Raw genomic sequence first — 25448 nt, forward strand, 5'->3', positions numbered from 1 at the left:
GTTATTAGTAATAAGTTAATGTGTGATCCTGTTTTCATGTTTAAAGATAATTAAAAGCAACTTTTGATTAAGTAACCATTTGTCATGGTGAATTTCTATTGCTGCTAGGTTTGGGGGTCCTATGGGCCCATAACATTAGTAAGCGAAGAGCCCTGGGCAACTGCAGAGGGCCTTGAGCCTGTGGGGGAGGGGCAGTACCATTAGGAGCCAAATGCATTCGGAGGTAGGACCTATGACACCATGTTCTATGATGCACCCCAGGATGGTGAGACAGGAGGTGCTGAACATGCACTTTTCCCAGTTGTAAGGGAGGTTCAGTGCCTCAGCCATCTGGAGAAATCTCTCCAGGTTGACCTCATTGGCCTGCTAGTCATGGCCTCAGATTGTGACATTGTCGAGGTATGGGTAGTTTGCTCTTAGTTTGTGTCAGTCTACCAGGTGGTCCAACTCCTGTTGAAACATGAAGACTCCATTTGTGAACCCAAACAGAACCTGGTGAAACACGTAGAAGTACCCATCTGCCTTAAAGGTGGTATAAGGTTTATCCCAAGCATGGATGGGGAGCTGGTGCTAGGCCAACTTCAGGTCAATCATAGAGAAGACCTTGTATGGGGCTATCTCATTGACCATGTCTGTGATGCGGGGCAGTGGCTAGGCATTCAGCTGGGTGTACCGGTTGATGGTCTGGGTATTGTTGATGATCTGGCCTTTTATCACAAGGACCTCCAAGGGCTTGTACTGGGCTCTATACCTCCTTCCACCAATGCTGTCTCACCTTGGACTTGATAAAGGTCTTGTCGGCCACACATTAGCACCTGTTCTTGGCAGTTATGGGCTTACAGTCTGGTTTCAGGTAGACAAAGAGGTAGACACAGGTGGACTGGGGCCAGTCGCTGTGCCTTGTGCTGTGGATGGTCAGTGTTCCACCTAAGGTAAGGGTGAGGCTGTGGAGGTGACATTGATCACTGGGGCACAAAGCTCGGGCATGACCCAGGAGCCTGAACCTTTGAAATGTTTTCCCCCATTGTCAAGTTCACTGAGCAGCATGCTCGTGTCGTGATGGAGTGGTCCTGGGCCACGAAGGCGATGGCGAAGTTTGGTGGGTATACTTTGAGTTTCAGCATATGGACCACATTTGGGTGCACAAAGCTCTCAGTATTACTGCTATCAAAAAGACATTTTTATTACCTTCTGGTTGACAGCAATGTCCATTATCAAGCGTCTGAGTCCATGGAGAAGGTCCTCCATTAACATGATGGATGCTAGGACTGCCTTGGAGTCTGAGTCACTGCTCCCAATGGTTGTGGTGAGTAGCAGCAAGTGGGTGCATTTAGAAGCATGAGGTGCAGTGAGTTCACGCTTTTTCCCATTCAGTAGGCGAGTTGGGGTGGTCAGGAGTCAGTTGACCATAATGGTGGTACCCAGGAGATGCACGTGGCCTTGGTGTGTTCGGGCGACTCAACTGGAGGTGACATCAGAAGTGACATCATCGGTGCGAGCAGAAGTGGTGCTGCCCGGCATCTGCATGTGAGGGCACCCACAGAGTCGGAAGGGCCACAACACTCCCAATGGGTTTGGAGAGGCACACTTTAGCAAAGTGGCCTTTCTTGCTGCATTTGGAGCAATGCGAGTTCCTCGCAGGGTAGTTCTTTCAGGAGTACCTGTCTGACCCACACCCGGACCCGCAGTTCTTAGAGTGGCGGACTGCATCAGCGGCAGCAATCGTCTCTTCCACGTGAGGCCCATCAGTGAAATGTCCTCGATATCGGTCAGGCCAGAAGTTGGGAAGGCAAGCATCAAAGGCCCCTACATGGTGAGCTGTAGCTTCTAGGGAGCGGACCTCCTCCATGATCCTGGTAAGGGAGGCATTGTTCTCCTTCAACAGTCTCTGTTGAGTTGCCTTTTATTGCAACCCTTGCAAGCAGGTATCTCGAACGAGTTGTTCCATCTCCCCAGCAGTCACCCCAGCTTCGATTGTGCACGGGCGTGCTAGTTCTCACAGTGCCTGAAGGTAAGTGTCTGCTGTACCCTAATGCTGAGCAGGTACTGGGTTTGTCGGGGACCGGTACATGCCTTACAGGATGACCATCGCTCGTTCGAAATACGTGCAGTCTCGGATAGCCTGGAAAGTGCATGGGCCCAGCTTGGTGTGAAGTACCATGAGTCTCTTCTGGTTAGTGTTGATGACCTCAGCCTGTGTGTGGATGATGGCCTCAAACTCATGCTTCCAGATCTTGAAATGTGCCAGAGGGTCCGGGTGTTGAGGGTCGATGTCCAGCCTCTCGATGGTGAGGAACTTCTCCATGGTCATTTTAATTTTAAGCTAATTAAATTGTGAGCATGTCTGTATGAATAATTCTGACACAAAGTCCACAGACTGCACAAAAGGCTTTAATTAGTTTAAACTTGTACACCAATCTTAGAATCTTTGATGGCTCCATGTGTCTGACTGACCCCGAAGAGGCCAGCTCAAGACTTTATATGGAACAGTGATTGATAGCCGACAGGTGGGGCCAGCCTCCTAGGATGCCCCCTGCAGTAGACTGGTAGGAGTGCTGACAGTGTGATGGTTGTATCACCACAGTTTTAGAGCAGGTTCCAGAGTTTAAAGTATTGAATCTTTGTGAAGAAAGATTCTTAAAATAGAGCAGACATGACTTCAGATTGATTTGAACCTAGAAGATAAGGAGGAGCAGATAAAACTGACATGGGTGTGGCGATGATAAGAAGAGCAAGAGGAACTGCAGTGACGAAGAGAAAAAGAAAACAAAGGAGGAACATCTAAGGATGAAGGAAAAGGAGGTAAAAAAGCAAAAGGAGCAACTGGAACTGGACAGACAAATTGCTAATAATGAGGCCAGGTCACAGGCACTAGAAAGCTCAGTGGTATCTGGTGCTCAAAGTAAATTATAGAAAACATCAAATTTTGATGAAGGATTTCAGGAAAAGAAACTATTTGTTACCAAAGCTGAGCCAGCATTAGAACTACAACATTGGCTTGGTCTTGTATTAGACAGGTCTAGGTACAAAACTGAGCCAGTGATAAAAGAACAAGAAGCGCTTGGTCAAGGACTGGGCAGATTAAGACTTGGTGCTGAACCAAGGCACACCTACAATATGGACTTAGTCTTGAAGCAGGCAGAAGAAGGGATGAGCGAGCACCACAGATGGGACAGATGTGAGATGTGCGAGATCCCAAATTAACCAGAAGATTGAACCCCAATGATGGCCACAATGGACCAGGAAGGGAACTTAATACTATCTCTTAACAGGCAGTCCCGACAACAATCAGAAATCCAGGTGGACAAAGTAACATAAACCTAGGCATGACAAAACAAGAAGAAATGGCTGAATTGTTAATTCAGTTACAGACATTCTCTTCTCTGCCCAAGTTTAAAATTCCAATTTTTGATGGTGCTCCACTTCAATTTCAAGGGTTCATGAAAAGGTTTGAGCGTGGCATTGAAATGAAAAGTCACAGTTTAGAGTATTTGCTTCAATTCACGATGAACGACTGCGAGAAGTTGATAAGAGTTGCCAACATTTGACTCCGAAGGAAGGATACAAAAGTGCTAAGTGGTTATTAGAGAAACATTTTGGGAACAAGTATAGAATTTCTTGAGCTTATATAAAGAAGGCTCTTTCATGGTTGTCAATAAGAACACAGGACATGAATGGTTCACAAGCTTACGCTCTATTTCTAAGAGGATGTTGCAACATCATGACAAAGGTTGGCCATCTTGGAGAGCTTTGACATTCCTCTGAATATGATAAGCATTGCTGAAAATTACCCAACTGGATGAGAGAATTATGGAGAAGACAAGTTGCTGAATACCAAGGAAGTTTCCATGTGACAGCTAGCTTTAAAGATTTGGTGGATTCATTGAAGGGCATGTGGATGTTACAGGTCCAGTGAATGGAATAAGGAATCAAACAATGAGAAAAGAAGTTGGAAAGACCAAGTCGTATCCTCAACCAAAGTCGAAGAAAACCACTTTTGCACCCTCTCTGATAATGGTGAAAAAATAAATTAAGGAAGATGAAAGTTCACCTCATGAGAACAAAAGTCCTTGTTATGTGGTCCATAGCATGATGTGGGAGAACGTGGACAGATGGAAAAGAAGATGTATGGTGGGAGAATCGTTTTTGTTTTTTAATTATTTTTTTATTTTTCACATTGTGAACCACAACAACCAAAATACACACAAACATTTCCCTCTTAAATATACACAGTGGCATTTTCTCCCCTTTCCCCTCCCCCCCTACCTTCCCTACCCCCTTCCCACCCACATTCAAACCCAATAAATGTTCCACATATACCATACAATAAAACCATTAAACAATGTCATCACACAATGAAAAAATGTGTCATCAACTTTCGCACACTGGATCAAGTCATTTGGTCTTCTTATAATTTTGGGGGTGGGGAGTGGAGGTTTGAGGCAAGCCCGCTCTGTTATGTTCCATGTACAGTAGGAAAATGGAGTGTGATTGGAGTGTCTGTGTAAAGGACGCACCAGCAAAGACGGCAAGAAGTGACTCAGCTACGATATAGGTAATCGAAGGCATCTCAAAATGCTACACATCAACAATGAAAAGGAAAGAGAAAAGGTACAAGCATCAATAAAAGAAACAGATGAAAACAGAGTGTTGATACTGGGGCTGGTGCAAATAAATTCAAACTCTTGATAGTACCTGTACAGATAAGGCCAAGGTTGGGAACGCAGCAGTACATACTTGAGCATTCCTCAACCCAGAAAGCACTGCATCATTTTGCACTTTGGGACTTATGAAAAAGCTTAACCTTGAAGGTAAAAACAAGACAAAGATTCTATTGAAAACTTTGGGACAAAGAAAGTTTGTTGAAACTAGCATAGTTTCAGGATTAAAGATTGCTGGAAAGCACAGATTATCTTTTTTTGTGATCTTCCAGGCATATATACATAGTAGAACATGTCTGTGCATAAAGGTAGCATGCCACATGAAAGTGATGTGGATCATTGGAAATATGTGAGCAAGGTTTATACACCAGAAGCACATAACTCTGAAATAGAAATGCTCATTGGTTTACCAAAGGTCTGGAACCTATAGAAGTAATCTCTAGTGAGGGAGATGGACCTTACGCTATTAAAACTATTCTTGGATGGACAATCAAAGGACCATTAGACAGAACAAATGATATTGCTTAGAAGCAGTCAACAGCAAATGTCAATATAATATCTGTTGTGAAACTCAATGAACCTTCAGAAGAATACAAACTGTTCTTACAAAACCTTACTGATGAAAATAAATCAACAGCATCTAAATCAATAAAGTTGTTTTCATCAAAAATGGATGAACGTGGAGTATTAGAAGATGCTGAAAATACTGCCGGTGATTATTCCTGTGAAGGGCAGGAATAAAACAAATGTTTGGAAACAAGTCGGAGTCTGATGATTCTTCAGTTTTGAAAGGAGCCCAGAGAGAAGCTCAGAGAGTCATTGACAAGAATGAAGAATTAATTGTAAATAGAATTTGTAAGACCAAGAGGAAGAAAAGAATAATTGCTAAAGAAATGAATACAGTTATGGAAGAAAGGGATTCAGCATTACCCAGATGCAAAACACTGGAGGAAGAGATTCATTTCTTGAAAGAGAATAAGTCATCTTGTTGAATGACACAAGACAACTGACTATGGAGAACAATGAAGAATGGACCTTGTAGTTGCAACGAAAAATAAATAGTACATTCTTGAAGACCCAGCTGATAAATACTGAGAAAACAAAATCTGATAGAAAACTTCAAAATAAATTATCCAGAAATGAGACTGAATTTAAGGTTGCAAAATTAAATTTGGAATTACAGGAAAAAGAGAATGGAAGCCAGAGAGGGTGTTGACGAACTTAAGAAATCGATGTTGTGACTTCAAGAAAATGAATACCTTGGAAATTGAAATTGACTTTATAAACAGAACAATTTCTAAGATCTGACTTTTACAGAAAGCTTTAATGAGTGACTTTCATCTTCTTTTGAATATTTACCTGAGTTTTGATTTTTTTTGTAATGGTAATTATTATTTTTTTTAGATATAATATTAGGGGTCGGTATTGTAAGGGTTAAAATGACTTAAAATCACTTGCATTACTGGGGCTTCCCACAGTTTGTTTTTCATTCCTTTGAGTGTTTCTATAGTTACAACTTCCTTATCAAGGTAAAAAAAAAGCTATGTTTTTGACCATCTTAAAGATAGTCGTTCAGATTAAAAATAGCTTTGTGCTGTTAGAAGCCAGAATATGGAGTTAGAACAGAAAATTTATTTGACCATGCATCTTTGAATGTATTAACTTTTTATCATCCATGTAGTAATTGTTTTTAAAGTGTAAGTAAACAGTGGAACACTCAATGCTTTGGAAATGGACATCCATTGAAGAGTCAAAACAACCCACTCCAGGCACTCATGCGATTATAAAGGAAAATGGTTGCAATAGTCTTGGTGAAACCTTTCACCGTGTTCGTTACTGACTCCACCAAGATCAGAAGGGAAGAAGTCCAAGTGTGAATGCAGACAATGAATTTTGCACTTCATGGCTTTGTATGCTTAAAGCATGTTGTCACTCAGCTGGATGTAGATTGATGCTCTGTAGTTGGCAAGAAAATTCTCAAGAATATTTTTAAATGCCTTCCAATATTGCCCAGGCCTAAGACAGCATTTGCATAGGACTGAGTGCCTGCCCCGGCATGCATGGACTGACCAAAACAGTTTGCTTTGTGGGCAATGTACTGGTACACTTAAAATATGACAGGAAATCACAAAGGATGGTTATATCTAAACAACAGTACATGTTAAGAAAATGTTAAGGTGGTTTTTGTGATCAGCAGCTCAAAATCCATAAAATACACCCAAAAGTGTTCATGAAGCAAAACCTTCGATGTCTGTTGAAAGGTCTGAAATATGTGCTTTTTGACTTAGAACTACCTGTGAAGAAGTGTAATAGAAGCAGAATCCATTTTTGGAAATCAAAGAATCAAAAATTTACAGCATGCAAGACTGTCATTTGGCTCAATGTGGATGTGCTGCAAGAAAAAGAATTTGGCCGACTTGATCCCCTACTCAACCACATTCAGCCAGAAATTGCCAGATGAATGATTCATCTTGGCTTCCTTCCTTCATCCTAGAAGCCAGTCTCCAGCAAATTCGATTCTTTCTACCTCATAGCAAGAACTGGTTGAGACGGATGCATGAAAGGTGCTGGGACTAGACGATATCCCATTTGAGGTTCTGCAGACTTGCATCCAGAATTAGCTGCACCTCTCATCAAACTGTGACTTTAATATCCTAGACATAATTATATTCAGATGCTGGATAATGACCTTCCTTCCTTCCTAAAGAAAGAACTTGTTCCGTTGATGTTTTCACATTATACAATTTCATTCACATATCCTCAGCAAATAGGCATCCTCAGCATGCTTATTGAAGGATTCAGGCATAGGCTGATTCAATCATGTGGCATTTGTAACAGAGAAGCGCTCCAACTAATCAACTCTAATGTGGATGTCTTTGGGAGGAGTGGGCTCTTGGGCCAAAAAGGCTTATTACCCTTCTGTGTCTCTAAATTAAAAACAATAGAGAGATTATCTAACCACCTACTCTTATATATTTAATTACAAAGTTCCCTATTATCAATATCCCATGGGGGCTAGACCTTAACTGGGCTGGCCACACAAATTCAGTGAAGAAAAGAGTGCAAAAAGCACTGTCACACTTTCTACTATCTATAAGGTGAGATTGGAATGAGGGGTTATAAGTTAAGGGTTAGTGGGCAGAAGTTTAGAAGTAATATAAGAGGGGGCTTCTTCACTCAGAGAGTGGTGGCTGAGTGGAATGACCTTCCGGAAGAGGTGGTTGCAGCCAAGTCAATATTGTCATTTAAGAGAAGGTTGAATGAGTGCACGATGGGAGGGGATTGGAGGGTTATGGACAGGGAGCAGGTAGGTGGGATGAGAGGAGATCACTTAAATTGGTGCGGACTAGAGGGGGTGGGGGGCGAGATGTCCTGTTTCCATACTGTAATTGTTTTATGGAGTTATATTTTTTACTTGCCTGGATGAATGTCACAACGTGGCACCTCATCCACCATTCTAGAAGTTCACTCTCTATGCCCCTAGAACATATAGCTGCATCTTGCAGTTACAAAATAAGCCTATTATGACATCACCGCATAATCTGTGTCCTGTACCACCAAGAAGGACAAGGGAGCTGGCACAAGGTCCTTTCACATTGGCAAGCCACTAATAGGGGGGGGGGAGGGGTGAACAAATCATTTTGAAATACTGGTAGGGTTGTTCACACTGGACAAATAAAAAACAGTTCTGTATGCCCTTTCACATTACCTACCTGGTAGTGCAGAGAAAAGGGGCGCCTATCTTCTAGCAGTGATGTCTTGAGTGACACATCGAGCGATGGCGGACCTGCCCTCCTGGAATGTGGTGAAGCAGGGAAAGCCCTCCATGGTCGTTTTCACACTGCAGTCAAGCAGTGAAATTCCTGGGAATTCAGGATCTCCAGGGCCTTTCACGACGTAGTCCAAATTCCTGGGAACTTGCCGTCCCTGGAAATTTTGGGGGGTATTTCATCCCCGGTGTGACCTCCCCATGCTCATTATAAGTTGTGCCCATATGTATCTTATTGTAGCTACCACTTTCCCATGCTCACTATAAACTGTGTGCATGAGTTATCCCCATTACTGATTTTCCCACACCCATAAGTAAGTTTTGATAGCCGGGAGCTCAATTTCAGTGCTTTCCATAGGCACTATTTTTCCTAGATTCCCACTGAGAAACACACAAGAAGTTTCTCCTCACACCTACACACCCACACACATGCACACCACACAGTCACCCACACCTCCCCCAACCCACACCCAAAATGAATGAATTAATTGGGTGCATTCTTGCTGCAAGATAAAACAGAACTTTTGAAGTATATTTTAATTCTGTTGTTCAACAAAATTGTGCGCATATTTCCCCATGCTCTTTTTTTCTTGTCTGTTTTACTCCTGCTATGATTTTCCCATGGTCTTTCATAAATTGTGTGCATAAATTTTATTAAATTGTGCGCGTATTTTCCTTCGCTCTTATTTGTGTGTGTTTTTTTCCTGCTGTAGATGACTGCTACAAAGAAACACACACTCGCAGTGTGGAAGGCTAAGCTCTGAGATTTATTGAGGCTGAAAAGGATCTTTTCATACAGTTGGAGTTCCCACCATTTGTTTGATTGGCTGAAATCAGCCACATGAATAATAATAGTGTGGGGGAACATTCTTGCATGAAAATGCCCTTCTTCCCCAGGCTGTTATTGATCTGTTAGGTGGGCAGCTTGGCCAGCGCCATTCTAGGGCTGCTGGTCTTGTATTGCTCCAGCTTTCAACCGTGTTGGTGTGCTGTATTAAGGGATGTGTTACAGTGTGTTATGCTGCTTTTAACTACCTCGCGTGCTGCTAGCTTGATCTCTATGGTGGCGGGCCACCTCACTGCTACGATGTTCTGATATTGGAGTAGGTTTATATAAGTCAGCACATCATGGGCTGAAGGGCTCATATTAGGCTGTATATAATGCTTAATTATGTTTTAATTAAGCATGAATATTTTGTTAAAATACATTGATCAGGATTGCGAATTTAGTAAATTGAATACAATAACCATATAACCATATAACCATATAGAAACATAGAAACATAGAAGATAGGAGCAGGAGTAGGTCATTCGACCCTTCGAGCCTGCTCCGCCATTCAACGAGATCATGGCTGATCTTAAAGTTCAGTACCCCGTCCCCGCCTTCTCTCCGTAACCTTTAATACTCTTATACTGAAGAAATATATCTAATTCCCTCTTAAATAGATTTAATGAACCTGCCTCTACTACCCTCTGTGGCAATGAATTCCACAGATTCACCACACTCTGGGTATAGAAATTCCTCCTCATCTCGGTCCTAAATGGTTTGCCTATTATCCTCAAACCATGGCCCCGGGTTCTGGATTTTCCCATCATTGGAAACATCCCATCTGCATCCATGCTGTCCAGTCCAGCCAGAATTTTATATGTCTCTATGAGATCCCCTCTCAATCTTCTAAACTCCAGGGAGTACAATCCCAATTTGCGCAATCTTTCCTCATAAGTCATTCCTGCCATTCCAGGTATCAGCCTGGTGAATCGCCTCTGCACTCCCTCCATTGCAAAAACATCCTTCCTTAGATAAGGTGACCAAAACTGCACACAATACTCCAGGTGGGGTCTCATCAAGGCCCTGTACAGCTGCAGTAAGGTATCCTTGTTCCTATTCTCAAACCCTCTTGATATGAAGGCCAACATACCATTTGCCTTTTTAACCGCCTGCTGTACCTGCATGCTCGCCTTCAGAGACTGATGTACAAGTACCCCTAGGTCTCTCTGCACTTCCCCATCTCTTAATCTATTGCCATTCAAATAGTAATCTGCCCTCCGGTTTGTATTCCAAAGTGGATAACCTCACATTTATCCACATTGTAGTGCATTTGCCATGCATCTGCCCAGTTCCTCAATTTATCCAAATCACACTGGAGCTTCCTGACCCCCTCTTCCGTGCACACAACCCCTCCTAACTTAGTGTCATCTGCAAATTTGGAGATATTACATCCAATCCCCTCATCCAGATTATTAATGTAAATTGTGAACAGCTGTGGCACCCCACTGGTCATCGCCTGCCACTCATAAAACGAGCCATTTATCCCAACTCTCTGTCTTCTACCTGCCAGCCAGTTCTCAATTCACATCAATACTTTTCCCCCAATCCCATGAGCCTTGATTTTGGAAGCCAGTCGTTTATGCGGGTCCTTATCGAAGGCCTTTTGGAAGTCCAGGTACACCACATCCACTGGCTCTCCCTCATCTATTTTACCTGTCACCATCTCAAAGAATTCCAATAGACTTGTCAAGCACGACTTACCTTTTGTAAATCCATGTTGACTCCATCCAATCCCTTCTCTGCTAGTCATATGCTCCGCTATTCCATCCTTAATAATGGATTCCATCATTTTGCCCACTACTGATGTAAGCCTATAATTCCCCGCTTTTTCTCTACCCCCCTTTTTAAATAGTGGGGTAACATTAGCTACCCTCCAATCCATGGGTACTGATCCTGAGTCTATCGAGTTCTGGAAAATAATTCTTAAAGCATCTGCTATCTGAATGGCCACTTCCTTAAGTACCCTAGGATGTAGATTATCAGGCCCTTGGGATTTATCTGCCTTCGATCCCATCAATTTCCCAAGACCATGTCCTTAGGGATACTAATTTCTTTCAGTTCCTCCCTTGCATTAGTCTCTATGTTTCCCAACATCCTTGGTAGGTTATTTGTATCCTCTCTTGTAAAAACAGAACTAAAGTAAGAATTTAATTGGTCTGCCATTTCCTTATTCCCCATTATATATTCCCCTGATTCCGACTGCAAAGGATCTACTCTGGATTTCACCAATCTTTTCCTCTTGACATATTTATAAAAGCTTTTGCAGTCGGTTTTTATATTTGCCGCAAGCTTACTTTCATAATTTATTTTTGCTCTCTTGATTAATCCCTTTGTCCTCCTTTGGTGCATCTTGAACTGCTCCCAGTCTTCGGTTGTGGTATTTTTTTTGGCCAATTGATATGCTCTCTCTTTGGACCTAATGCTGTCTCTAATTTCCCTTGTTATCCACGGTTGAGTCACCTTTTTTGGTTTATTTTTATGCCAAATCAGTATAAACGATTTTGTAATTTCTCCATTAGATCTGTGAATGCTTTCCATTGTCTATCCACAGTCAACTCCCCCATAAACACCACCCAATCAATCTTACTCAACTCCCGTCTCATACCATTATAATTCCCTTTATTTAAATTCAGGACCTTAGTCTCGGTTTTAATTTCATCACTCTCCATGTCGAGTGAGAATTCGATCATATTGTGATCGCTCCTACCCAAAGGGCCTCATAGAACAAGATTGTTGATTAGCCCCTTATCATTGCATAATACCCAATCTAAAATGGCCTGCTCCCGAGTTGGTTCCTCAACATATTGGTCTAGATAACCGTTCCGTAAACATTCAAGGAATTCCTCTTCCTCAGTATTTTTACCAATTTGACTAGTCCAATCTATATGCAAATTAAAGTCTCCCATGATGACAGCTGTTCCCTTATTGCACGCTTTTCTAATTTCTCTTTTAATGCCTTCCCTCACCTCTACACTACCATTTGGGGGCCTATATACCACCCCCACTAATGTTTTCTGCCCCTTGCCATTCCTCAGTTCTACCCATATAGATTCCGCATCTTCCGAGTTAATATCCTTTCTGTCAATCGTGTCAGTCCCTTCTTTCACCATCAATACTACCCCACCCCCTTTTCTTTCTTGCTGATCCCTCCTAAGTATCGTATACCCCGGGATGTTAAGTTCCCAGGCTTGCCCACCCTGCAGCCATGTTTCTGTAATCCCAATCAAATCATATTTGTTTATCTCAATTTCCACAGCTAATTCATCTACCTTGTTCCGAATGCTTCTTGCATTAAGATATAAAGCCTTCAGATTTGCTTTTTTCACCCTCCTTGCTCTTTCTGATTTTTTACTTTCGCTGCCTCACCTAACTTTTCCTGTTTTATCTTTTCTGTTCTTTGCCCTATCATACGGGTTCCCACGCCCGTGCCAATTAGTTTAAACTGCACCCGATGGCTGTACCAAACCTAGCTGCCAATATATTGACCCCTTTTGGGTTTAGTGTAACCCATCCTTCTTGTAGAGGTCATGCCTTCCCCAAAAGAGATCCCAATGATCCAAGAAGCCAAAACCCTGTCCTTTACACCAGCCCCTCAGCCACACATTCATTTTTCTTAACCTTCCATTTTTATTAACCTTCCATTTTTGTCCTCAGTTGCACTTGGCACAGGTAGCAAACCAGAGATCACCACCCTGGCTGTCCTATTTCTTAGTTTCTGTCCTAGCACTCTGTAATCCTTTTTCAGTACTTCCTCCTTCTTTTTATCTATGTCATTGGTACCCACATGTACCAAGACATCAGGCTGTTCGCCTTCCCCTTTTAGAATACCCTGGACCTGATTTGAGATATCCCGCACCCTTGCACCAGGGAGGCAGCACACCATGCGGGACATATACAGCACAGAACAGGCCAGTGTGTCCCTACTAGTCCATGCCAGAATAAATCCCCACCCTCCTAGTCCCACTGACCAGCACTTGGTCCATACCCCTCCAATCCTCTCCCCTCCATGTAATTATCCAGTCTTTCCTTAAATGTAAACAACGTCCCTGCTTCAACCACCTCCGCCAGAAGCTTATTCCATATCCCAACCACCCTTTGCATGAAGAAATTTCCCCTCATGTTCCCCTTATAATTTTCCCCCTTCAATCTCAAACCATGGTCTCTGGTTTGAATATTCCCCACTCTTAATTGAAAAAGCCTATCCACGTTGACTCTCTGTCTCTTTTAAAATCTTAAACACCTCCATCAAATCTCCCCTCAATCTTCTACGCTCCAGAGAAAAAAGTCCTAGGTTGCTCAACCTTTCTCTGTAACTCAAACCCTGACATCCTGTCAACATTCTCGTGAACCTTCTCTGCCCTCTCTCTATTTTGTTTATATCCTTCCTATAATTTGGTGACCAAAATTGCACACAGTATTCCAAATTTGGCCTCACCAATGCTTTGTACAATTTCATCATAGCATCCCAACTCTTGAATTCAATACTCCGATTTATGAAGGCCAACATTCCAAATGCCTTCTTCACCACTCTATCTACCTGAGTATCAACTTTGAGGGTACTATTTACCATAACTCCTAAGTCCCTTTGTTGCTCTGCACTCCTCAAATGTCTACCATTCAATGTATGTGACCTATTTAGATTTGCCTTTCCAAAATGCAACAATGTTTATACCTTCTTTTTAAATCAGTGTTGTTATTTCGAAGAATATCTTTTGTTTCCTTCACGTTCCTGCACATACGCAAGAATGTCATCAACACATCACAAATTTGGCCTGGCATACCGGGATGAGGTGATGACATAATAGCCTTATTGTGTAACTGCAAGATGCAGCTGTGTATTCTAGTGTCGTGGAGAAGAAACTTTTAAGATGATGGAAAAGGTGCCAAGTTGTGGCATGCATCCAGGTTCCTTTGTTGCCCGTGATTTAATTTGAAAATACCTCGCTATTCCTTCACCATTGCTAAATCTAAATTCTGGAGCTCCACATGCAACATGTACCTTCACAACATTAAATGGTTCAAGGCAACAGCTCACCTCTACCTTCTCAAGGGCAATTAGGGATGGTCAAATAAATGGGGAAAACATGCTGATGAATTAAAGGTCCATTTCATGGTTTGAGCTGAGAAACATGGCAGAAGGAATATTTTTTCTGCTTGATATCTTCTTCACAATCAAGTGGGATGCATTTAATTAAACAATATTGGTGCTTACACAAAATAAAAACTCATTGCAATAATACACTAATTTTTAAAAATGTGTTGCACATTTCAATTTGAAATGTTGCCAATAAACTGGAACATTTTTAAACAATTATACAGGGCAGTGATGGTTAAGTGAAATGTATTGATAGATTAAACCAATGAAATGAAGTTCCTTCAGGAGGCAAGATACTGTTGATGCATTGAGACAATGGTTTGGAAGTGTTAATCCAAATCCTAATGCAGTTACAGTTGTGATTCAAATAGATATTCTTAGAAATGAATGGATAATGGACTGCACATAGGCTTTTAAGTTTTGTGAACTGCCAGCTGTGTTCAATTCATAATGAGTAAAGGGAAGAAGGCAAAATGCACCCATTATGGTAAGAATAATCTGAATTGATGTTCAGCAATTATTATTCATAATGGCAACTTGGGACAAAACTATTTTGAAGATGGGCAGAACCACCTTTGGAAAGATTTAATGCTTGCTGGCAATAGAAGCAGACAAATTAGTTGAATTGGGAAATCTGAACATTTTTTCATACCTTGTAAAGGAAAATAGAAGTCAAGGAAATGTGATTACATTTTAAGACAGCCTACAGCTGTTGGCAGCAATGAAGTGTAATTTACATTATAAACAAAGTGAAGACTACATTTGAAAGGAAAATGGATGAAATATCCTTTCATCTGACCATTTCCTTCTGTCAAAATCTTAACCAGAACCAAATTCCAAATCACATTGTTAACGTTTACATGTTCACCCTCTGGTTTGTGGGAGTTAACAATACAGACATCTAATCTGCAAGGAAATGAATCAATACATAAAAATTAAAAGAAAAAATCCATATTCCATATGAAGTGACTGAGTCCAAAAATAAAATCTTTACATGGTTATTATTCAGTCCAAACCTCAGCAAAGCAAACAAATAATTGTATTTGCATTTGTGGACAATAGAATAAAATTGTGAATGAAGTTCAAACACTTTACAGAACATTGACAATTCAACAACACATGGCCCCTCAAATCTACTCAGATGGTCCATCTCATAGCTTTCTTTGCATATCTTTCTAGTCTAGATTCTATAGTCTCAGTCTGGCATTTTTTTTATACTGAGTCTCAACATGCTCTGCATTAGGAAATCCCAAATATCAAAATCAACTGAGTGAAATAATTTCTCTTCAGTTAATTCCTAATAAATGGTTAATCCCTTCCTCAGAGCTCTGAAGCCAAGAGTGGCAGATTCAGACATAATAGACTGCAAATGCTGGAATCTAGAGTGAAAAGGAAACTACCTGGAGAAACTCAATAGATCATGCAGCCTCGAAGAAGGGAAGTGGAAGGGGATTTTAATTGTTGTCTGGATCCATTATTAGATAAATCTCCAAAAGTAGTGACTAGGTCCAAAATGGCAAAGCAAATTTTAGCATTAATGAAGGAAATGAATTTAGTTGATATTGGAAAAGGTTGAACCCGAAGGAAAAATTTCTTTTTTTTATTTTATTCATCCCAATATGACTGCTATTCTAGAATAGATTTTTATTTATTGTCAGCTCATTTGCAAGGACTTGTAGAATACAAAAGTGGAATATTGTCAGATCATTCTCTTTTATTATTAACATGTACAGCCTCATTAAAAAAAATAGATAGTACATATAGATGGAGATTTAATTCTTTATTATGAAGAAATGTAGTTTTGTCATTTTATAAGAGATCAAATACAATAATATTTACAAATAAATACAGATTCAGCTAATAGTACATTTGCTTTGTGGAACGCTTTAAAAACATACTTAAGAGGACAAATTATTAGCTTTCCAACTAAAGTTAAGAAACAGTATTGCAGCAAGGTGGATAAATTGGAAAAGGCGATAGAACATTTAGAAAAAGATGTAGAGTAGAATTCATTGGAGGCTGAAAAAGATACAATTGTTAAATAAAAAATTACAGGATTATAAAATGGAGAAATTATTACAAAGAACTAGGCAAATATTATGAATTAGGGGAGAGAGCCCATAAAGTATTGGCATGGCAATTAAAGACAGATCAAACTTCTAGAGCAATTAATGCCATTAGGAAAGATTCAAAAATTACATATGAACCCTGAGATATAAATTATGCTTTTAAGGAATTTTATATGAAATTATATACATCTGAATCTGAAAAAGATGAGGTGAAAATTGATAATTTTTTAGTTGACCTTTCGTTACCTTTTTTGAGTATTCAAGAACATAATGGCTTAGATGCTCCCGTTACCTATAGAGAAGTTATAGAAGCACTTAAATCAATGCCTAACAGGAAATTCCCTGGTGAAGATGGATTTACATCTGAATTTTGTAAAATAATTCAAGACTTATTCATGGATCTATTAATGGATGCATTGAAAAAAGTAATTCTTTACTGGATTATTTTTCTCAGGCAATTATAACTGCTATTCTTAAGGAAGATAGGGATCATTTAAATAGTGGATCATATACACCTGTTTCTTTATTAAATGTTGATTATAAAATTGTAACTAAGGTTTCAGCAAATTATATTATCGAATTACTTACCAGGTTTAATTTATTAAAATCATTATATTGCAAAATTAATTAGTTGGATTCATATATCTTGGGAGGAATTCAACTTACCAATGGTCTTATCATTAGGTGCTGAAAAGGCATTCAATAGGGTAGAGTGGATTTTTAAAAATTTAAAATACTGAAAAAAATTAGATTTGGACCATTGTTTATTAGTTGGATTGAATCTTTATATAGAAACTCTTCTGCCAGAGTGTTGACGAATGGCCAAATATCATCATCTTTTTTATTAGAAAGATCTACTAGATAAGGTTGCCCTTTGTTTCTGGCACTGGTTGCATTAAGTATTGAACCTGTGGGTCAATTGATAAGACAAGGTAACAATATTAAAATATTAAAATGAAATCTGAGGGGTATAAGATTGAGTTATTTGCTGATGATGTTTTGATTTATTTAGCAAAATCCCAAAATTATTTAAAATCATTATATGAAAGATTGAAACATAATGGTGCAAAATCAGGTTATAAAATTAATTGCGAGAAAAGTGAGATTTTTTCATTGACTGTTGTGGATTATACTGACTGTAAGAAGATAGCCCGATTTCAATGGACTGATCAAATTAAATATTTATGCATTAGATTGGATAAGAATTTAGACCATTTATATGATTTGAATTATTTATCTTTATTTCATAAAATTAAAAATGACTTAAGTAGATGGAAAGATTTACCTATAACATTAATAGGTATACCCAAGGGGATTGTCTTTAAGCGTAGAGATAATTCACAGCCAATGTTAGTACAGCAAGGCTTGCCAGACGGGAGACAGGCAGCTTAGCAGAGATTCACCACACCAACTCCGAAGAATGGGTATGGTGTCGCAATCTGAGTGCAGTTTGCTGTTCTAAAAGGGTCGTGGTTTTCTCTGAGAGAGAGAAAGAGAGAGAGTTCTACAGTTCTAGAGAGAGAGAGTTCTACAGTTCTAGAGAGAGAGAGTTCTACAGTTCTAGAGAGAGAGAGTTCTACAGTTCTAGAGAGAGAGTTCTACAGTTCTAGAGAGAGAGAGTTCTACAGTTCTAGAGAGAGAGTTCTACAGTTCTAGAGAGAGAGAGTTCTACAGTTCTAGAGAGAGAGTTCTACAGTTCTAGAAAGATAGTTCTAAAGTTCTAGAGAGAGAGAGAGTTATACAGTTCTAGAGAGAGAGAGAGTTCTACAGTTCTAGAGAGAGAGTTCTACAGTTCTAGAGGGAGAGAGTTCTACAGTTCTAGAGAGAGAGAGCTCTACAGTTCTAGAGAGAGAGAGTTCTACAGTTCTAGAGAGAGAAAGTTCTACAGTTCTAGAGAGAGAAAGTTCTACAGTTCAGCAACAACAGCTGGGACTGGGACATGAACATACACATCCATTACATACATGTGCGCTTAGAATTAGAAGGGGTTAAGTTAGGTTAATTTAAGTTAAAAGTAATAAGTTAAAGTTTGCTTCTGTTTTTATGTTGAAAGAAAATTAAAAAGCAACCTTTGTCTAAGTAATCATTTGTCGTGGTGAATTTCTATTGCTGCTGGGTTTTGGGGTTCTCTGGGTCCATAACGCGTCCAACCAAGATTCAATGCAGGTTTAGCATACCTTCTCAATTTTTCATTTCTATCCTGCTTCTTGGTTTGTTTGTTTTTTGTATTGTCTTGCTCATTTGTGATGTAACTTTTGCTTAGCAGTGTATTTTTAATCCTGTCATTCTATACCCCATCTCGATCCATATGTTCAAAGTAATAAGTGGACTCTATTTGTCTTGCTAAGTTATAATACTTTAATTTCATTGTGTTGAGCACCATTTGCCAATTTGCCATTCTACAAATTTATTAGTGCCTTCTTCCAACTTCAGTGTTGCTCTTCAGTATTGAAAATCATTTGTTGGTTGTGCAATTATAGGAAAGACATAAATAAATAAGGGGTGCAGAGGGCATTCATCAGGATGCTACTGGAACTAGAAGGCATGAGTTATAGGGAGAGGTTACACAGGCTGGGTCTTTATTCACTAGAGCATAGGAGTCTGAGGAGTGATCTTATCAAAGGGTATAAAATCATGAGGAGATTGGATAAAGTGAATATTCACAGCCTTTTTCCCCCATGAGAGGTGAGAGAGAGAATTAAAAGGGAAATGATGGCAGCTATTTCACTCAGCTGGTGCTGTGTCTGAAATGATCTGCCAGAGGAAACTCTAGAAGTGGACCAAATTTGACACTCAAAAGACATTGGACAGATACTGTAAATGGATAGAAGGGGGCTTAGAAGGTAATGGACCAAATGCAGGCAAATGGGACTCGCTCAGAATCCCAATTTGGTCAGCATGGATGAGTTAAGCTAAAGAGCCTGTTCTGTGCTGTATGACTCTATGGAACCTGTGTTTTTTTTTCCAATTTCTTCTGCTATCTTGCATGTGTGCCTTCTTACTTAGACTCCCTTGAGTCATTTATTCATCCATGGTGCCCATGAATTTTTAATCTCTTGTTTTATTTTCTTGGAATATCTATGTTTTCCGGAACCTGGACCAACTAAGTCGATGCAGCAGCTATAAAGGTCTACCAACTCCTCTAGCTCTCCAGGTGCCCGCTGAAAGTTTGCAGTGTTCCTCAGAAGCACCTTTAAGTGTACCTTGTCAGTATCGTATGGGAGCTGTTCAGCCCAAGACTGCAAGGAACTGCAGAGTTGCGAAGCCAGCTCGGACCATCAGATGAACCTCCTTCAAATCCATCTACAGAGATTAATTTCAGTTTCAGAATCAGAATTTATTGTCATGAACATATCACGTAACCTGTTGGTTTGTGGCAGCATCACATGCAAACATTTCTATAAACAAGATTTCAAAATAGCTGGTATGCAGCATGACCTGTGTTTCTCCCGCACCTTTGGTTATTGCACTACAGTTAACATCTGCAGACATTCCTGCTTCATTCAATTCAGCTGCTCCGCTGGGAAGTTTCTTCGAGGGATTCCCACCCAAAAGACTTTCACTGTCTCAGACAACCAAATAGAATGTAAAAAAGAACCAACTTGTTTGTTGCATCTAAAGCATAAATCAGAAGAAATAAACTTATATTTCTTTAATTTCTCAGGAGTTAATTAGAGTTGATGTATAAAATTATAATGAACCAATCTATATCTTACATTCACTAGTTTAGTCAAACTATCTTCACATATAGTCATCCACTTGTCCTGAGAAATAGAAATAGATAATTATTTTTCCCACTTAATCATAGATTTATAAATATCTGGCTTGCACATCTTATGTTGTAATAAAGCATACACCTCAGATACAAATCCCTTCTTACCTCCTTCAATAAGTAAACTTTCAAATCTAGATCATCTAGGCAATCTTAACATGCATCCAAAATTATCTAAGATAAAGCTCAAACCTGATAATAAGTGAACAGGGTATTCGAAAAAAATCCATATTTCTCCTTCATTCTCTGAAATGAAATAAAGTAACCAGCTTCATATGGGTTTTAGCCCAAATTTTACATTCAATACCTATAATTTTATTCTTCGTTATCCATAATTTCATCAAATGCTTCAACACTGGTAAATTATAACTCTGTAGAAGCTGAGAATTCCATTTATTGATAAAATTATCCTTTCTTTGTTCACTAATATGAGACAATTCAATCTTAGCCCAAACCAAAGGTTTATTCACTTCAAACATTCTATTAATAAATTTCAATTGTGCTGATTCATAATAATACTGAAAACGAGGAAGTTGAAGTCCTCCTAAAGCATATTTCTAAGTCAATTTCAAGTCATATTTCCAAGTCAATCCTCCTAAAGCATATTTCTAAGTCAATTTCAAGTCATATTTCCATTAATCCTCCTAAAGCATATTTCTAAGTCAATTTCAAGTCATATTTCCAAGTCAATCCTCCTAAAGCACATTTCTAAGTCAATTTCAAGTCATATTTCCAAGTCAATCCTCCTAAAGCACATTTCTAAGTCAATTTCAAGTCATATTTCCAAGTCAATCCTCCTAAAGCATATTTCTGTCAATTTCAAGTCATATTTCCAAGTCAATCCTCCTAAAGCATATTTCTAAGTCAATTTCAAGTCATATTTCCAAGTCAATCCTCCTAAATCATATTTCCAAGTTAATTTTTTCAGTGACACCCTTGCCATTTTACCTTTCAATAAAAAAAAGACCTCATCAAAGCATTCAAGTCTTTTAAAAAAATTTAGTGATTCTACATGGAATAGACTGAAAAAGGTATTGTATACGGGGATAGATATTAATTTTCACACAATTTACTCGCCTTTTCAAGGTTAAATTAAATTAAGTCATATTTAATTTTAGACAATAGAGGCAAATAATTCAATTCATATAAATGATTATAATTATCATCTATTTTAATTCCTAAATACTTAATTAAATCAGACCACTTAAATTTTGCAATATGCTAGCAAGATGAATAATCTACAGCCACTAAAGGCAATATTTCACTTTTATCCCAATTAACTTTATAACCTGACAATTCACCATACTGTTCCAGTTTCACATGTAGATTTCCCAATGACTGCATGGGTTGCGTTAGATATACCAAAACATCATCTGCAAATAAATTTATTTTATACTCATCTCCATTCACCTTAAATCCCTTAATATTACCATCATGTCTAATCAATTGAGCCAACGGTTCAATAACCAATGCAAATAGAGCTGGCGACAAAGGACATCCCTGTCTAGTCAATCTAGATAATACAAACAAAGAAGATACCTGTCCATTTGTCACCATTCTAGCTGATGGATTTTTATATAAAGCCTTCACCCAGCCAATAAACAAAAAAAAACATTCCACTTTATCAAAGGCCTTCTCAGAATCTAAAGCAACTACCATGGGTTGGCCAGATTGCGACTGACAAACATTAATTAAGGAAATCAATGTTACAATATTATTAGCAGAATACCATTTTTTAATAAAACCAGATTGATCTACAAGAATCAAATCCAGAATAGTGAGTCCCTATCCTTCTTTGGAATAATCATAATCATTGCTCTAGAAAAGGAATCTGGAAAATAACTATTCTCTGTAGCCAGTTTCAAAGGAATTAACAAATCTTAAAATTCTGAATTAAAACCATCCTCTCCTGGGGATTTTCCACCAAGCATTGACTGCAGTGATTCTTTAACCTCCCTAACTGTAAAAAAAAGCTTCTAAATCCTTAATCTCTGCATCCTTTAAAGATGGTAAAATTAAATCAGACAAAAGTTGTCAAATTTGGCATTATCTTCCAATACTTCAGAATTATACAGCTTTTTATAAAATAAACAAAATTCATTGTTAATTTGCTGATGCTTATAAGTAATCATCATATCATGTCTAATAGCATTTATTGTCCTGGAAGCCTGTTCAGTCTTCAATTGCCATGCCAACACTTTATGAGCACATTCACCTAGCTCATAATAATGTTGTTTATTTCTCTGCAATAACTTCTCAAACTTATGTTTATAAATAAGTATACTGTACCTTCAACTTAGTTAAGTTAGCTTTTTTAGTTTCCATAGGATCTCGCTGTACTTCTTTCTCCAAAGTCTCTATCTCCTTCTCCAAGTCATTGACCTCAGCCAAATGTTTTTTTTTAATTCTGGCTGTATAACTAATAATCTGACCTGCTCAAATAAGCTTTCAATGCATCCCACAAAACAAATTTACTATCAACCAAACCCACATCTATTTGCAAAAATAACTGTATATGATTCCTCAAAAACTTAATAAAATCAGGACTTTTCAACAACATATAGTTAAATCTCCATCAATACACATTCTCCACAATCTCAGAACCAGTACAAGTAGTTAAGAGCAAAAAATTATCATACAAAATCCTTCTTTTATATTCAGACATAAAAATTCTTCCTTGCAATTGCAGTGACACTAAAAGAAAAAATCTATTGCAGAATAAGAATCATCCCTAGATGAATAAAAAGAGAAATCCTTCTCAGTCAGGTTCAACTTTCTCCAAATCTCTACCAAGTTCAAATCCTTCATTACCGTCATTAACTGCTTAGCCACCTTTGTTTTAACTACCGATTTTGGAGAGTTATCTAACAATAGATCCAAACAACAATTAAAGTCACCTCCAACCAATACTTTATCATAAGCCTGATTTAAATTCAAAAAAGCATCCACCATAAATCATTTGTCATCTATATTGGGAGCAAAAATGTTAATTAAAGTCCAGGCTTCTGAGAAAATTCTACAATTAACAATCAACAGCCTACCAACACCTTCAAAAACTGAATCCAATGTAAAAGATAACTTTTTATGAATTAAAATAGCAATGGCCATTGCTTTGGAATTAAAAAAAATAAGCTATAACTTGCCCAACCCAATCTTTTTTTAACTTTTGATGTTCTTTTTTAGTTAAATGAGTCTCTTTCAAATTTTTAATATACACTAATATCCTTTCTTTTGATTGGATTATTAAGCCTGTTAACATTAAAAGTATCAAAATTTAAGTTGGCCTTAACAAACTATATACACCCCCCCCCCCACAGTGGCAAAGCACCCTCCATGGCTCATAACAAAGAACTCCTCAAAAAAATGAAAGAACAGAAAGACACTCATTAAAAAACTCCACCCCCCCAAAAAAAAGAAACTACAACAATATAAGTGTAGTAACCCCCTCAATTACATGGGAGTGACAAATACCACAAGATGGCCGATGACATCAAAAGAATTGGCAGTTGCACCACCTCCCCCTGAACAGAACAAAAATCAGAAAATCAGATCATGTGTGATAAGCCACCTCCAAATCACGGTTAACTTGATCATCATCAGTGCCAATATCAATCAACTGTTGAATTTCCATCTCTCGTTTTCCATTCTTTCCTTTCATGACCGGCACAAGTTGTTGAGTAAACTGGTCTTGTCCCTGCTTATTAACAGGCAAAGAATTAGCAAAAGTAAGAGATTCAGGATCATTATCCAAAATTTGAGCCTGATAATCCCCATAAAATCTTTAAACACAGCAGGGTAATGAAAAGCAAACTTATAACCCTTCTTCCACAAATTAAATTAAATTAAATTTAGCCAATTAAATTCCTTACGTTGCTTGGCTTAAATCGGCATTAAAAAAATACTCTAATATTCTTAACAATGAAAAGACCCTGATTATGCCTGGTATTCTGTACTTCAAGTCTCAAAATCATCTCTTGATCCTGTTAACGCAAACACCGAATCAGAATGGATCGTGGCACTTGACCCGGAAGTGGTTTCCTTCTGATCGCTCGATGAGTTCTGTCCAATTCAAAGGCAACTGGGAAAGAAGTTGTTCCCAGAACCTTGGGAATCCACTTTCAAAAACATTGAACTGGATCCAAACCTTCAAAATCTTCCAGAAGACCCACAATCTTAATGTCATTTCTCTGACTCCGATTCACCAAGACATCAATCTTCTTCAACAAATCACTTTTCTGAATCTCCCAACCTGTAAATGAATCTTACATCTGCTCCATTGTTTTCTTTACATTGCTCCACATCATGTTTACAATCTTGAAATGCATCTTCAATCTTTTTAAAGTTATCTTGGACCTTATCTACAGCTTTCAAACACATTTACATCCATTTTAATAGTAGATATTTCACCCCTCATATCAAAATTGGACCTTTCATCTCAGTAAATTGCTCCTTGACCACTGAGAATCCCTGGTTCACCTGTCCAGCCAAATTCACCATTTCTTTGGATATATCAGATAAATCAGGATTAGAATACACTGGATCTGATTTAAGCTTAAATGTTTTTCTCAGTTCAGGCCCACCCTCAGCCAAGCCTTCTGCTTCTTCCAAAAGTTGTTCCTCCTCTTCTTCTAATCCAGCAACGTCTTCCTCTTCTTCCTCCATTGCCATGGAGGTCAGAGCCAACCGACTGCGGATGTAGAACCCCCTCCCCCACTAGCCCAGAGTCGCTGGGCTGAAGGAGGTCAGGTCCCTTTGCAGCCTAGGCCAATTCGAGTGTAGTACACATTCGCAAATTTCGCACATGCGCAGTTGATCTTCTTGCTCTGGAGAGGATCGTTGTTGGTCGCTGGCGCCATCTTGTGTAGCCGTATGCGAGGTCAGCACCGGCGTAGTGTAAACCCTACCCATGGATGATCGCTGTGCCTGGGGCTGTGCGAAAATTTATGCTGGAAGCTCCATTTGTACGGTAAACTGAGTTTCTTCCACAGTTCCAAGCTGTTTAATTGCCATTTTTCTTCAACATGTGAGCCTTAATTTTCTGCATAGCTGCAAGATAGGATTCTTCAACAGTATTACTAACAGTTCTAAAAAAATTTTTTTTTTAAGTTGTAAAATGAATAGTTCTGCCAGGGTGAGGTGTTTTTCCATGCCTTCTTCCTATGCTATCTCGCCACACCCTTCTATACCTGAACTTCTTGTAGAAATCTGGATTACCGGCCTTTAATGGCCTCAATCTCATGCTCAGCAGGTTCT

General features: G+C 39.0%; 1 long non-coding RNA gene across 2 annotated transcripts in view; it reads left to right on the top strand.

Moving 5' to 3' along the window:
• The first annotated feature begins 446 nt into the window (after nt 1-446).
• Nucleotides 447-25448, top strand: part of LOC138753670 (uncharacterized) — a 33601-nt gene continuing 8599 nt past the window's right edge. For both annotated transcript variants that reach the window (XR_011351356.1, XR_011351357.1), the window contains exon 1: nt 447-529. This is a non-coding gene — a long non-coding RNA (uncharacterized lncRNA). The remainder of the gene's footprint in view (nt 530-25448) is intronic.

This window comes from Narcine bancroftii, chromosome 1 (genome assembly GCF_036971445.1).
Source record: "Narcine bancroftii isolate sNarBan1 chromosome 1, sNarBan1.hap1, whole genome shotgun sequence".
Taxonomy (NCBI): Eukaryota; Metazoa; Chordata; class Chondrichthyes; order Torpediniformes; family Narcinidae; genus Narcine; species Narcine bancroftii.